At 47.3% G+C, this 16,672-nt stretch overlaps 1 protein-coding gene and 1 pseudogene across 2 annotated transcripts in view; both read right to left on the bottom strand.

Moving 5' to 3' along the window:
* The window catches only part of LOC126523968 (protein 5NUC-like), a 648,261-nt gene that overhangs the window by 484,659 nt on the left and 146,930 nt on the right, over positions 1-16,672 (bottom strand). The window lies entirely within an intron of this gene.
* On the bottom strand, positions 7,072-8,977 carry LOC129382818 (uncharacterized; annotated as a pseudogene).

The raw sequence follows: 16,672 nt of genomic DNA, 5'->3' as shown, positions 1-16,672 counted from the left end.
CTAGGCCTCGGTGCCGTCCTAGTCCAGAGAAAAGATGGACATGAACACGTGATAGCTTACGCTAGCCGGTCGTTGTCAAAAGCGGAAGGCAATTATTCTACAACCGAAAAGGAATGCCTCGCCATCGTTTGGGCTACAGCGAAATTTCGCCCTTACCTCTATGGCAGACCGTTCAAAGTGGTCAGCGACCATCACGCGTTGTGTTAGCTAGCTAACTTAAAGGACCCTTGAGGACGGCTGGCGCGGTGGAGTCGCAGACTACAAGAATACGGCATCACTGTAACATACAAGTCCGGAAGAAAACACTCAGATGCCGATTGCCTATCACGCGCCCCCATTGACCCACCGCCGCAAGATGACGAGGATGACGACGCCTTCCTTGGCAAGTGCGGAAGACTTCGCCGAACAGCAACGAGGGGACCCGGAGCTAAAAGCCCTAGTCGAGTATTTGGAAGGGAACACCGACGTTGTCCCTAGGGCATTTAAGCGCGCGTTGTCTTCGTTCACGCTACAAAACAACCTGCTCGTGAAGAACTTCTCACCAGTCCACGCCACCTACCTTCTTGTTGTACCGTCAGCACTGCGTCCAGAGATACTGCACGCCCTACACGACGATCCAACCGCTGGGCACCTCCGATTCTCCCGGACGCTGTCGAGAATACATGAAAGGCATTACTGGCCGCGTCTGACCGCCGACGTCGCCCGTTACGTCAAGACATGCCGAGATTGTCAACAACACAAGACACCACCGACAAGGCCAGCAGGATTACTACAGCCAATCTAGCTTCCTTGCCGACCATTTCAGCAGATTGGGATGGACTTGTTGGTGACCCTTTCCGACGTCAACAACCGGAAATAAGTGGATCGTCGTGGCGACGGACTACCTCACCCGCTTCGCTGAAACTAAAGCACTGCCGAAAGGTAGCGCAGCAGAAGTGGCGCAATTCTTTATCGAAAACATCCTTCTGCGACCTGGCGCCCCAGAAGTCCTCATCACCGACAGAGGAACGGCTTTTACAGCGGAGCGCACCCAAGGCATTCTGCAATACAGTCAGGCAATGCACAGGAGGACAACGGCCTACCAACCACAGACGAATGGTCTTACGGAGCGCCTGAATAAGACCCTCGCCGACAGGCTAGCAATGTACGTCAGCGTTGAACACAAGACCTGGGATACCATCCTGCCGTACGTAACATTCGCTTACAACAAGGCTGTGCAAGAAACAACACAAATCACGCCATTTAAGCTGGTTTACGGCAGGAATCCGACGACGACGCTCGACGCCGTGCTGCCCCACGTCACTGACGAAGAGAATGTTGACGTCCCTAGCTATCTCCAGCGCGCCGAAGAAGCCCGACAGCTCGCCCGCCTGCGGATCAAGAACCAGCAGAGAACCGGCAGCCGACGCTACAACCTCCGTCGACACTTTGTCGAGTACCAGCTCATTAGGTAGCTGCACTCGGGCGTCCAGCATGGCTTCAGCCCTTCCCTTGCGCACGACGCTCGTAAAGGTGCGCAGGAAGCCGCTACGGAAGAGGTCCCATGTTGTACAGGTCGACTCGCGGTTCTCAAACCACATTCTGGTGGCGTCTTCTAAGGCAAAGTATACATGCCGCAGCTTGTCGTCGGAGTCCAAGTTGTTGAAAGTAGCAATTCGTTCGTAGGTCTCCAGCCAGGATTCCGGGTCTTCAGTCGCTGCTCCATGGAAGGTCGGTGGGTCCAGAGGTTTGTTGTAGGATAAAGGGGGACGCAGGGGCAGCCATTGGGGTTGTTTGGACCACGATCTTCTTCGTCGTCTCAGGTAGAAGTCCGTGCTCTTGGGGCAGTCCTTGCAGTCTGCGGCTAGCACGCTGGTCTTGGGCGATGTTGGTTTTGTCCTCGGGCTTCGGGCTTGGATCGCGGCTTTGCGTTGGCGTTCGGTACATGAACGCACTAGCACGTCCACCAGATGTCACGTGGTGGTGACGTTGAAGAACACAGTAGCAATACTGAGAACGACAAAACTAACTTTAATTGGGCGAACCTGTGCCCAGAAAACAGGCTACACTTATAGCACAACGATAGCGGCGAACCCGGTCGGCGATCGTCGAAAATCTGATCAACGGTTCAAGCGCGTCGGCTTTTACACATCAATCGTCGAATGTTCCAGACTAATCGCTGGGACCCGTTCGCCTTCCACAAATTTCTACATTATTCGCGTCGCGCACACATGCAATCAGATTACACAAGGTGCGGTCACAGACAGTGGATGGAACCATCGATAACATTCCAGAAACTTCTGACACATGCAAGCGCGTCCAGCGCTGTGCGATAACATTTGTTAGGCGGTAAAACGTGTCGCCCGATAAAGACAAGTACACGTTTCAATATAATATGACTACATGCCATTTGCTAATTAGTAGTTCAAGTGATTAAGAGAATGATATAAGGCCTGTTAGGTTAATCTGGTTTCTTTGTCGTGTTAAAACACAGGCTGTGAAATTAACTTCAACATGTCTAGGTTGTCAACATGTCTAGGTATTTACGAAATTAGGGAGGTGCCAGTGAGACTTAATGGGGAAGCAATACCTCAGTTGTACTAATGGTGTGGCTTGATTATATAATTTCATCATTGCTTGTTTAGAAATATGACAGTGGGTTAGAAGCTATGAAATGCCACAACAGAAAGGCTGAACCTCCATCCTTACTTCTCAGTGGCTAAAGAAAGATAAACAGTTATGCTTTAGAGCATATATTCCAACTTAATTTCAGTGGAATGGAAAGAGGTGATTGAGCACAGCCATGCTACTGTAGCATGCGTGAAGGAATACAGGAGAGCTTGGGGGCTAATAAAATGTAATTGAATGAACAAGTAGCTGTGACTTGCAAGATTATTTTACCCCGCAGAGGATGCTGTCGTAAGGTTTGTGCAACTGTAAGCAATACGAGAACGAGTGAAAGATTACTTGTAATATAAGGATTTGTATGGCAGATGAGAATGTGCACCCAATTCGCCACTATGCATTTTTTTTCTATTTTAGGTCTAGCACAGAGTGTGAGTCACTATGGCTTCTTAAGTACAAATTTCTGGTTTCCGTTTCACAGTGTTTATGGAGCTATCTGCATTCATTTGACTACTTATGCAGTGATTGGATTATAGAACGTGCCCACATTGCAGATATACACAGAACATATGAATTCATCAGAAAGCTCCACCCAAGAAACTGTCTGCTGGTTATCAAAATAAAATTGTAAACAAACATTCCCTTACTTTCTTGTGCTGCCCCACATACGGTGCTAATGAACTAATGTCTACAATGCAGACATTCTGTTCTTTCATTAGAGGTAGGTGCAAGTTGCACTTACGCAATGAACATGCATTCATTGCCTACAAGCTACTGTATGTTGGAATTGGTGTTACAGCAGGCATGGCAAATGTTCTCCCTTACTTGTGTCTTGTGCGCCATATGAGGCAGCATTTCATTTCATTGTCGTGTGCCTGTTTAAGCTGTTACTGATTCAGAAAGGCAAATATAAAACGACTTACTACATCAACCATTTCGCATGCAAGATCACTGCACTCATTGCAAAGCTTATTAGAGAGTTTTGTATCAGGGTGATGCAATCGTTGAGGCTCCAAGTACTAGGCAGCCTCAACGCTTGCGTTCCCTTAATCTAGATCTCTATAGTCGCTTGATAATCTTGGTTTGCTTTAAGATGAAGTACAGGTACTGTGCACCTTTTTGTTAGCCTATGCACTTCTTTCTTTTTAATGTGGCTTTGCATTAGCTAGCAAGGTTGTCACTACATGAATGGCATTTGGGCCATGCCCAACGCAATCAAATAGAGTAATACTTGTTGGGGGGCTAGTTGGTACATGTTTCAAGAAGAGGGTTATAGCGCCGAAAAAACACAACACACAGCAAGCGAGACGGGACAGGCGCAACGTCCAACTGTTTATTCACCGCGTATGCGAATGAATATAAGGTCAAACAAAGATGGGTAGCAAGTACCACACATGCGCACGAGGTTTTTACAAAAAGCGGATAAAGATGGGTGAGGTACACGCGTATCTCACGCCCGTGTATCTAAAAAGGCAGTTTCATTCTTATAAATGGAGATAGATGGGGGCGCTAACACAATCGCTACAGTTTCTTTCAATATAGTAGGCCTCCAACAGTTCACGGGCTGTCTGGTCCTTACTTCTGTTTAAAACCTTTGCTTCTTTCAGCCTTGCCACACACTTAATCTTCCTGACTTCTCCGCAGGCTTTACAATGATGTGGCAGATGGGAACCAGTACCATTTTTTAAATCGCGGTTATGTTCCGCTAATTGGTCATTAATACAACGGCCGGTTTGTCCGATGTACTTCTTTCCACATGTGAGAGGTATCTGATATACGACACCCACGGCACATTTAACAAGCGGGGCTGCATGTCTCTTTTTACAGTCAGTTTTGTTTACCTTGTTGGGATCAGTTTTAACGCACAAGCCAGCCAGTTTCCTTGGGACGGAAAAAAACCACAGGAACCTTATATTTTGTCGCTACATGCTTCAAATTGTGCGCTACCCTATGGGTGTACGGGATGACAACCGGTCTACTTTTGCTTTTGGGGACGTCATCTTGGTCGCCCTTCTTTGTACTTTCTTTCTTCAATGTTCTCAGCAAGGCTTCCGCTACTCCGGTTAAGATCGAGGTTGGAAAGCCTGCTTTTTCCAACTTCCGAATCTGGGTGTTAAAGCTTTCCTCTGCCTTATGGCAACAAGATTTCTTCAGCGACGCTTCCAGGCACATCTGAGCAATGGCGCACTTTACTGTCTTTGAATGGGAGGAATCATAAGGCATTAGTTCTTTTTGTGCGCGAGGGCGATACAACCAGCAAAAGCTTTGGTCATTAAGGGTGATTGATGTCAATGTCTAAAAACTACCATCTGTTGCCTTGGGCAAGCTCATGGGTGAAGTCTAAACCTTTTCCAAGTAGTTTAAAACCAGATAAAACTTCTTCCACTATTTGTGGGTAAGATGAGGAAACCTGTTTCTTTAAAATAATTAAAAAATCGTCAACGTACATAAAGGTTTTCAGCCCTTTGGCTTCGTCGAAAGTATCCGCCAGTGACCTGTCCATCTGCGCGAGAAAGATGTTACATAGCACTGGAGCGACGCAGGAACCAATGCAAATTCCTTTTTTCTGAACAAACAGCTGGTCTTCAAATAATACCACCGTCCGAGACAAGTAATACTCTAACAATGCCAAGAAATTCGCAACAGGAACACCGGCAGAGTTCTGGAAGGAAATCGCCCCATTCTTTTCAATGCACGGCTGTACCGCGGCTAACAACTCAGTCTGTGGGATAGAATAGAACAGGTCAACAACGTCAATGGAAAACATATAACCTGAAGACTTATTGTCATTCAAAAATTTAACAACATCAAGAGAGTTCCTGCAAGAGAATGGGTCTTCGACTTCTAACCCATTAAGTTGCCTTAGCAGGAAACCACTAACATGGCTCTGCCAAGCCCCTCTTTCACTCACGATACATCTGAACGGGAACGGGAAGGCGCTGGATCAACGATTCCCATCATTTGCCTGAGAAAGGCTCGACAGCGCCGTGCATTCGTCCTGTAGGCGTGGCCTTCCAAAACTTATCCGCTTCGCAACTTCAATTCTGCCTCATCGCCAGTGTTACGTACGGGGTCTGACCCCATCCGTGAAAGGAGTGCGCGTCGGTTGGTGGCAGAAAACAGATTGCGTTTATTTTCTACAAAACACCCTGGCGAGAGCTGCATATGGGTTCGAGGGAGCAATCTCTCGCTCCTTGTCCGGTAGCCGAGACGCTAAGGGCGACGGAGGATTCTCAGAACTTGACTGGGGATGGGGTCGCTTCCCGTTTCTTCTGCGCTGGTGCTTTGTACAGCCGAGGAGCGGGGGTGCGTCGCTTGTCCACAACACAAGTTTTTGCTAGAACAGCTACAAAAAGTGTGCCATCGCGCCGTACACAACCGAGCACACAGTGACGTATGTTGTCGCAACATTATACAGTAGCAATAAACAAATGTAAGAAGCGGTACAGTTAAGACGACTGCACAGTGTTCCAAAGGTGGGTCACCAACTCAACGCCACACATGCAGCACATAATGTGACAGTGCAAGAGTCGCGTTTTCAGCATGACGCGGAAGCTTCAGCCTACATCGACAAAGATATGCCAGTGGGTCTGCTGTTGGCGATAGTTGCCGATTTGGAACAGCGTTGCTATGCGCAGTGCCGAATGTTTGCCAGCTTTCAACCATAGCCTCCTATATTTTTTCATGCCCGCCCGCTGAGTGGGGGAAGAAAGCGTGCCGTCAGTACCGCCTAGTTCATGCGCCCACCACCAGAGCGCGCTGCCTTCCCATTCCCTGTCCTTCCTACACGGCCTGTGGGGTGGGCAACACAGCAAGAAAGAAGGTCAAGCGGAGAGTCAGAGAGGCTGAATTAATCTCATGGGTGGCGGCAATGGAAAGGAAAGCTGCCATGAGAAACTGCTTAAGAGGAAAAAACGAAATCAGGAAAGAAACAATTTATGATAACTCAAAGGGAAGCTCATCACTTTTCGAAGCGAGATCGGGATGCCTTAGAACACGCACCTATAAAGCGAAGAAGGAAGAAGGAAGAAGAAGCATGTGCTTGCTGCGGTAAAGCTAGGAAAACGACCGAGCATGTTTTATCAGAATGTGAAGACGTCTACCCCGCGCCTTTTTTAGGCTTGTAGCGCAGCTCAGAAAGAGCAAAAAAGAAAGGAGGTATAGGTAATGAAAGCGAACGGAAAACGTGTTTTCCGCTCCCTTTCATTACTCCTACCGCCTTCCTTTTTTTGCTCTTTCTGAGGTGCTCTACAAGCCTAAAAAAGTAATAACATACCAACTCGCCCAAACTGCCGTTTTCCGTTTCCTTTCATTACTCCTACCGCCTTCCTTTTTTTCTCTTTCTGAGCTGCGCTACAAGACTAAAAAAGTCATGACGTACCAACTCGGCCAAACTGCCACGCTTCTACCCAGCGGTCGATTTAGGCACCACTGGCCTCCTTGAAGCACTTGGGTTCAGTGGGAGCAGTGGTATAGCAAACATGTCCGCAATAGACATTAGTAAGAGGTGATTGGAGGAAGAAAAGTAGGGAAACGACAAAAGACGGAGACGTACGAAATCACAGTTCGCAATTGGGGATCAGAAAATTTGGACGTGGTAGTTCATAGTGTTTTTTTTTTCTTTTTTCATTGTTTAACCTAGGTAGGATATTAGGCAGTATAGTAGCAAGAGCTTGGTGGCGCAACCCACCGCCCCACTCCAAAGGGGACGCTCATAACATCCATCCATCCATCCATCCTGTCCCAGAGTAAACGACGCTTGCGCGCGCGCTCGTGGAGGCACGTTTGGCATTCGTATTTGACATAGAACTATGAAATATAATCACACGTTGAATTGATGTTTGTACACCATGTGCATCGGAAGTAAGCAACACAAAACATCTTAAAACTTATTGTACGCAACAAACAGGGACGTAGAATAGAAAAAACACAAGGACGAGCGCTTCTCAAAGCGCTCGTCCTTGTGTTTCTTCTATTCTTCGTCCCTGTTTGTTGCGCACAATAAGTTTTAAGATGAATTTGTTCCAACTAGGCCGACTCGCAGTCTTGCTACAGAAAACATGTTGTGGAGAGCCAGCCCTTCACCACAAAGCGCCGAACTTTGAAATCATAGCTCACAGTTTGCGGTTCTTTCTTGACAGTGGTTTTATTTGAATCCCTTTAGCCATGTCGTGTTTGTCTGTCGCCTTCATTGCAAAATTGGTGAATATTGGGCGAAAAACAGCAACAGTGGCAGCAACAGTGGCAGCAACAGTGGCAGCAGGTTCTCTTGGTGTCCTGGCGTCGAGCACATCAAGGTTTTGCGCTCGTGGAGTATTGCAGCGGCATTATTCACAGCCTCCTTCAAAGGCTAATTCATGTGCCTTCTTCTTGCGAGAAGAACGCCGATAAATTTCTCTAATGTGTTGAGAACCGTTAAAAGTTCTCCAGATGGGTAGATGAGTCCAACGCTGTCTTGGTGCTTTATGAGCGAGTCCGAGGGCGCCGAGGCGTTTGGCTTTTTTAACAGGCCGACGCACTCCTCACAATCGATCTTTTCTTGTACAGCTCTTGCCAAGTAGCCGCCGACCATAGCCAATGCTGCGACATCTGGAGTAGGAAGCAGAGGCTGCCCTAGCTTGAGTCGCTGTGTGAGCTCTCTACATGCATCTGCAGGGAATTCCTCGCTGGTTCCCTCGCTTATGTTTTTCTTTTGCGGCAGCGTTGACAAGCAATCGCTGCCTTCTGTTGTCATTACGTTGTTCGTACCAGACGCCGACGCGATGCCAGTCTTCAGAGTCTTCTCAATACCTGACAGAACAGCTCAGGCATCCGTTTGATCATTTGAGCCTGCTGACTTCCTCAGCCAGCCAAAAAACGACTCGGTTGGGTCAGACGACATTTTCGTCGTTAAAACAAAGTGAAAGCACATCTCTTCAAAAAGATATCGAATGCACTCAACATTTGAACAAGTTGTCATCACCAGGCCTTCGTAAGTCTTTTTGGTTAAGAAGTTCTTCGCCAGGCACTGGCTTTTGAGATCCGCCAGGTAGTCGAGGAGGCTTGTTTCAAGCAAGATTAGCCGTTCATGGCTTGTAGATTCGAACTGCTTGGAATAGGCATTGTTCTGGTGTATGTGCTGGGTACAATTGCTCACGTCCGTGAGCATGAACCAGCGGTGCACGGTGTCCATGAATTCAACCGTCGGTCCGACAACCGCGAAATTTGCATCGCATGTGTGGCCCGCTTGATCTTGCAGGAGCTTCAGTACAGCTGTCACCGCAGGAGACAAAACCTGGATTGTTCTTTTCACGTTCATTTTTTCAATGTTTGTGGGGAACACATGTTTTCTCGTTAGAAATCGAAGTGGCTTTACAAGGCTGCCTTGCAGCATTTTGTAGAGGCTCTTCAAGTGGTTCGCCGTTATTTCGCCGCCTTTTCCAATGTCACGCGATAAAAACTGCGATCGCACGTTTTTCACCAAGTGGCACTGATCGAATGCATAGAAAAGCTTTGGATTCGGTGTTCCCGGGTGCTCAATGCAATGCGTGAGGCTTCCGTTGAATAGAAGTTGGAACGCTAAGACACTGATTTTGTGGTTGTCGGTGACAATGTGCACCACGAAAAATCCTATGTTTTCAACTTCCTTCAGGACGTGTCGCATGGGCGTCTGCAGCTCACGGCCAGTGCAATTTCTCGTGAAAAAGTTGGCCACCGGTATTTTAAACGAAACTGAAAGGCCATTGAGGACGAAGCACAGAAGTGAGTTGGCTAGCACAGGCTAATTTGTTGTTTCCTTAGGAAAGGTCCCACCATAGTCTACTTCACCGATTAAGGCGTCCCTCTGTTTATGATAAAGTAGCCTCTGTTTCACGCGCATTTCGTCTACAATTAACGAGCACGCTCTGGCTTGCGATGAGGGATGAGTAGTGAGCTCGGTTGACAGCCTTTGCTTCGCGAGTTCCGTCATGCCGACTTCTCCACGTTATGTGCCCATAAAACGCTCCAGGGTGCTTCGACTGGGCAGCCGGAGAATGCCTGTAGTCCTTATGTGCTCGTATGCGCGATTAGAGAGGTTACGAAAACCCACAGCATGGCGTACTGTCAGATCAGACCACGTTGGTTTCGTTTTCCCGAAATTCTTAACATATTCTACTAACACTGACACAGCCAAGTCTTTCACCTTCGCTTTCTCGACAACTTGGAGGAATGCATGAACAAAGCACTCTTCCTTGAGTTTTTGTATTTCTTGTTTAAAATTGTCGACGGTATCCTTGAGGCACCTAATATGCGCGTTTAAGTCTCGTTCTTTGCGTCTCCACTTTCGTTTGTCCAATGTCGAAACCGAGAATTGTGAGGACACCTGCACTGCTCTGTCCATCTGCACAGTCGCGGTGATGCAGCGCTCGCTAGCGCCGTTTTTCACGGGTGGCAGTGGTTCGGTAGAGGTGCAGTCCACAGGTGACAAATCTTCAAAGGTGACGTCGACAACTGGCAATTCGTGAAGCGGATGCGGACACGACTCCATTTGGTTGTCATCAATGACTGCTCGTCGCTTCGGCGGTGGTGGGTTCGCTAGCGCAGCAGCCTAGCGCTTTTTCAGTGACGCGTAGCTTCTCTCTCTTCTTTAGGAGGCTGCAAGTACGCCGGATATTCTTCGAAAATGGTGGGGATAGCGTCTTAAGTTACCGAATTTTGCAACCTTCCTTGAAGTCAGAGGAACAGAAGTGTCGGCTGCATACAGTTGAATAGCCCGACGTCGTATTCGGTACCCAGTTTTCACGAGAGATGATTTTAAGCCATTTTGCGCACATTCAAGCATTGCTTGGTAGCTTGGTATTTCGTGGGACGGTATGCCCGGCGTCCGTTGTTTACTAGATGACTTGCAGCGTGGCACACAGCAGTACGGTATCTTGCCGGGCGCAGGACACCACAACCGATTCCACACTGCAGCAAGAGAACTGATTTGGTATAAAAAAGAAAGTAACGCAAGGAAATGATAAGAACTGTGCATCGTAAATCACTGATTTTATACTAGTAAAGCAATATAAGTTGTAACGAAGCTAACAACTAACACGTGGTCGCGGAAAATCTAGTAAACAAACGGTCGCTTCATCTGTCTACACTCCTTACATGTTCGATCATGCAACCCTGATATTTCACGAAAATATATATATAAACATGCTGCTGTTGAAAAACGCATACGCTTACCTGCAACCAACACGACGGAAATCGCACAACTCTTGCTTGACGGATCGGTTAGGGTGATTCGATGGGCTTCGACGCGTACCTCTGTCTGGCATGCGAGGGCAAATATTTTAGTAGGGATGGATGGATGTTACGAGCGTCCCCTTTGGAACGGGGTGGTGGGTTGCGCCAGCAAACTCTTGCTACTATACTGCCTAATAACCTACCTAGGTTAAACAATGAAAAAAAAAACACTATAAACTACCACGCCGAAATTTTCTGATCCTCTATTGCGAATTGTGCTTTTGTACGTCTCCATCCTTTGTCGTTTTCCTACTTTTCTTCCACCAATCCTCCTATCGCCTCTTTCTAATGACTATTGCGGACATGTTTGCTTTACCACGGCTCCCGCTGAACCCAAGGGCTTCAAGGAGGCCAGTGGTGCCTAAAACGACCGCTGGGTAGAGGTCATCACGTTTTAATAAAACATGCTCCGTCGTTTTCCTAGCTTTACCGCAGCAAGCACATGCTTCTTCTTCCTTCTTATATCTCGCTTTATAGGTGCATGTTCTAAGGCATCCCGATCTCGCTTCGAAAAGTAATGAACTTCCCTTTGAGTTATCATAAATGGTTTCCTTCCCGATTTCGTTTTTTCCTCTTAAGTAGTTACTCATGGCAGGTTTCTTTTCCATTGCCGCCACCCATGAGATTAATTCAGCCCGTCTGACTTTCCGCTTGACCTTCTTTGTTGCTGTGTTGCCCACCCTACAGGCTGCATACTTGCTGGTAAGCTTCCTAGTTCTTTTCCTCCACTGTGAATGTTTTTCCCGTACAGATACCTCAACACTCTCCCAGCCCATTCACTTTCTTCCATATTCCTCAGCCGTTCTTCATACTGAATTTTACTGCGAGCTTCCCTCACTTCAAAAATAGTCTAGCTCATATCACCCTGCACAGCTTCACTTGTAGTCTTCCCGTGAGCGCCCAATGCAAGGCGACCCATTGATCTTTGGTTCCCGTCGAGTCCTGATTGTACCCCTGATTTAAAGCAAACAACTGCATTTCCGAAAGTAAGTCCTGGAACCATTGCACCTTTCCACATACCTCGGAGGACATCGTAACTATTGTATCCCCATAGCGCTTTTTGCTTCATTATGGCTGCCTTTCTCTTCCCCTTTACTGCTGTGGTTTTTTCCTGTGTTTCCATATATCCATTGCCTTCGTTTATTCATATACCAAGGTATTTGTATTCTGTTACCCGAGGTATTTCACGGCCCTGTATCTCTACTGTCTGTTCACTGTTTTCGTTGAATACCATAACACCTGATTTTCTAACACTAAATTTCAAACCTAAATTGTTGTCTTCCTGTCCACAGATATTAGCCAGACGATGGAAATCACTTTGCTTGTTAGCTAGTAACACAATGTGGTCCGCATAAAATAAACCTGAGAGTTGTTGCTCTATTACTGTGCCCGCCTGTTTGTATGAGAGATTAAACCCGATATTACTTGCTTCTAGCGCCCTCTCCATCCTCACCATGTACATCATAAACAGCAGTGGGGATAAAGGGCACCCCTGCCTTAGTCCCTTGTTGCTATGAACTTTCTCCTCGCTCCTCATCTTTTCCCATTCAACGCAAAAGGTATTTTCTAGGTAAATCTCTCTCAAAAGCTGTAGACAATCATTACCTAAGCCTTCCCCTTCCAGAATATCCCACAAAATGTTGCGGTCTATGTTGTCGGAGGCTCCTGTAACGTCTAAAAAGGCCACATACAACGGCCTGCTTTCTGCTTTTGATATTTCAATAAACTGAGTAAGAGCAAACAAGCTATCATCCAAACGCCTACCTTTTGTGAAGCCATTCTAAAGCTCTCCCAAAATGATATTATTCTCTGCCTATGCTTGAAGCTTTAATTTGATTGCCTCCATTACTAGCCTGTATATTACCGATGTAATGGTCAACGGTCTATACGAGTGAATTCTGTCTTTCTCCCCCTTACCTTTATAAATTAAATTCATCCTACTTTGACGCCATGTCTGGTGTCCGTCTATCTTTTAAAGTTTTTTCCACTGCTTTCCCCAGAGCTTCCTTACTTTTTGGTCCTAGTTCATTTATCAGCCTAACGGGAACCTCGTCTAGCCCTGCGGCTGTGCGCTTAGGAATGTTCTCTTCCGCTTGCTTCCAGTTTAAATTTGTCAACACCAGCTCGTTTTACACTTCGGTCTCTCTCATGCTCTTTTTTTTCTTCAAATACAACCTCGTCATTGCCTTGGAAAGATTCGGCTGTTACTTTTCGGATGTAATTTATTGCCGCTTCTCCTTCCAGTCTGTTTTCACCTTCGTCTAGGATATGTTGTTGTATTCTTGTTGACTTCCTGCCTAATAATTCTTTGCGATTCCAAAATATTCTAGGTGCGGCTTTCTTTTTCTCACGTATTTCTGACAATCAAAGTTGACTTTCAGCTTTTAATTTTGCTTGCACCAGTATTTGAACCATAGACTTTTTCTCCCGGTATATTTCCTATTTACTGGTTACTTCATCCTTCGGCAACTGCATCTTCTTTGCCGGCCTGTGCTCTCGAGATGCTTTCTGTCGTTCGGCGATCGCTTCTCGTATCTCCCAGTTCCACCAGCTTTTCGGTTTATTTCCTCCTTTCCAACGAACATGTTTCTCTTTCCGTATATCTGTCGTTATGACACTTAGAATTGCACCATATTCCCACTCTTTACTTGGCCATTTGTCAGGTTCTTCCTCAACTCTAGTGACTATATTTGCTATTTGTTCAGCATTCAAATTTGGACTGGCCATTTTGCTCTCATTGTACTCTTTCCCAACTACATATGTCATATTCAAAACGATGTGTTTATGGTCACTCCCTATGCTGCTAAACCCTTCCTCATCGATGACCATTTCTCTCAACTTATCATCAATTCCTTCTGTCATCAGACAGTAATCAATGGTCGATTGCCGGTTTCCCACTTCCCACGTGATCTGTCCTTCACACTTACGCCCTGCATTCACGATCGCGAGGTTATGTTGCTCACAAAGGTCTAGCATTGACTTCCCGTTATTGTCGGTATAGCCATCTAAATCTTGTATGTGGGCATTCATGTCACCTAATAGGACAATTTCAGCACCATTCCTGAAACCCTTAATATCAGCGCTTATGCATTCCACTAACTCTTTATTCCTCTCTGCAATTATTTCCGGTCCACAAATACGTAACGCCTAGACAAAATTTTTTTCCCACTCATTGTGCCTGATAACCAAAGATGCTCTTGACATTGTGAATTTACTCTTTTCCATTTGGCTCCCTGGTGGATGAGCGTTCCGACTCCCCCTCCCTTCTGTCGTTCTGTCGCACCCTTCCCAAACAAAATTCTCAATAACTGGCGGCTCTTCCGAGTCTCTAAGGTGCGTTTCTCTAACCGCATACATCCTTAATTGTTCTCTATGTAACTGCTCCTCAATCTCTGCCCACTTTGCCTTTCTTCTGCCGCCCTGCATGTTTATGTAGCCTATTGCATGGCGAGCTCTTTTTCTTGCTTTACTCATTTTTCTGTTATCGACGGCAATGCTTTTCTGATGTTCCCCTAGGGGATCTTCTTCATTACTATCTACTCTGACCTCCTGAGCGCCCGTGGGCTCCCTAGAAAAGCAACAGCACGACTACCAAGTTGCCAGCCCACTTCTTGTACTAGCCTGTAATTGAAGTGGATCTCGTCTCGTTTAAAACCACCACAACTCACTTCCCTGTTTACTTCGACAACCTCGAAGCCTTTCTCTCCGCTCATTTTCCATATTGCCTCATTAGCAGCCACTACAGCTCTTTGTACGTAACTGTCACGCGCAGGCACCTCCGGCACCGTGCACACTACGATCTGCACCTGAGGGATAGCTCGCGCAAGTCGTCCACCCCCTTCGCCAAGCGCTGGGCTAGTCCTGGCCCTTTCTTCTTTAGGACGTGATTCAGCCCACCTGCTACTATGACAAGTTCGTGCACGTGGGAATTTTCCGCGAGCTTTTCTTTTGCTCGCTCCATGACAGAACCCAGTGTCCACCCTGGAAATGTCCCTACCGCCGCGCTTTTGATGCATTTCACCCTCTCCACAATTGCTTTTGAGCACCCAGCCAGGTTTGAGTCGCCAGCGATAATCACCCTTTCACTCTCTCCTACCTCTCCCTGCTTCCCTTTGCCCTTTTCCGCGTCATTCGGACTCGACAAGGGGCATTGAGCCCTGGGCTCCTGCTTTTTCCACTGTCGGCTTCAAAGGTAGTTGGCGCTCTTTCCAGCTAACCCTTCGTCACCCTGCATGCATTCTACCCTCTCTCACCTGTCGCGTCGGGGGTCTGCGTTCCATTGTCACGCGCATTCTCGGTCACAATGGCGGCCCGGTTCAGCTTTTCTGCGGCAGCTTCAAGTCTCTTTTCAACTACCTTCCGTGCATCACGCTCGCTGTTCAGCTCATTTTTAGCTTTTGCACCTGTTTGAGAAGCTCTTCCTGGAAAGCCTCCGTTTTCTTCAGCCTAGTATCAACATCACATTGTGTGCCGGTTGATTCGACGCCCTCTCCATTCTCATCCGTATCCTCATCTGCCTTGAGGCACCCCCGCCCCCCGCGTACTGCCTGCTTTACCGGCTTTCTCGTAATATATTGCACGGCTTTTTGCAAATACTATAATACTGTAATAATGCTACTACTGATGCAAATACTATAATACTATAGCAATGCAGAGCACGTGCCTTTTAGCAAAAACCGATACGCACAGAATCAAAATCCTCAAAATGCCGCAAAGCAACTCTCACCACTGTTTCGAAAACAATCAATGCCGCGGAGACCGAAGGTATCACACGCTCTCGCATTCGCTCAACCACGCAACCACGCTCTCACTTTTCTACCAAAATAGGCACAGTAAAACCACTAATAGCTATTTCTCTTGCCGCTTCCAAGCTACTATTTAAAGACTACAAACACTCAACGTCCCACCCTGCTGCACGTGTCGGAGCACGTGGCGCGAAAGGACGCTCTAACTATCCTGCAACACAAACGTACACGAAGCACACCCGCGCACCCGAAATACGAGAGAGAAAAAAACGAACGAAAACCACCCAATTACTATTTAAAGGCACAAAACCAGCAAAGAAAGAAACAGAAGCAAGCTGAAAGCATGCACAAAAACTTATTTCGTGCCGCCACGGAGCGCCGAAAATCACGTCCATTCGCCACAAAATCCATACAAGACTGATGAAGTATAGGGTGCGAGCGCCTCTCGCGGAGAGCCGAGGCGTAAATCGAGGAGGAAAGGAGAGGGCGACAGACTGTCTCCGCGGCACCATTGCGCGGGCATGAAAAATACAGGAGGCTATGTTTCAACAGACGCCGTGTCCCCAAACCGAAGTGTGGATGCAGGCGCATGCGAACCGTTCGAGCTATCGAATAAAAAAATAACTAAGAGAGCAAACGTAATAACAAAATCCTGGCACAGCGCGAAATATTGCTGGTCGCCAGCACACGAGGCTGCCAACTCGCTGATGCATGTTGCCAGTTGCTGGTTACCTATTTGGACAACCAGAGGGCGCATGCGAACCGCACCGCATCACGCGCTTTGCGCGTAAATGCAATTTTGTGACCGATCGCGACGACCACCCGTTTTTCACGAACCGCCTGCGTGCGGTGCGGCTTGCGGCGATGGGCGGTTTGGGCGTAAATCGGCCCTAACATAGTAAACGTAAAGAGCGGACACTCTCATAGGCGCCTGCGGCCGACTTTGGCTCTCAGCGCACCTGGCGGAATCGGCAAAACGCACCAGCCTCCAAGATGGTCGCACACGCTGCCGAATCGCGGAGGCTCCAATTTCAGTTTCGTCTCTTGAATTTTTTTTTGTGACCCATGCCTTT

This window comes from Dermacentor andersoni, chromosome 6, assembly GCF_023375885.2.
Source record: "Dermacentor andersoni chromosome 6, qqDerAnde1_hic_scaffold, whole genome shotgun sequence".
Lineage (NCBI taxonomy): Eukaryota > Metazoa > Arthropoda > Arachnida > Ixodida > Ixodidae > Dermacentor > Dermacentor andersoni.
Note: the sequence above shows the minus strand (reverse complement) of the source record. Positions and strands in the feature narration are given on the sequence as shown.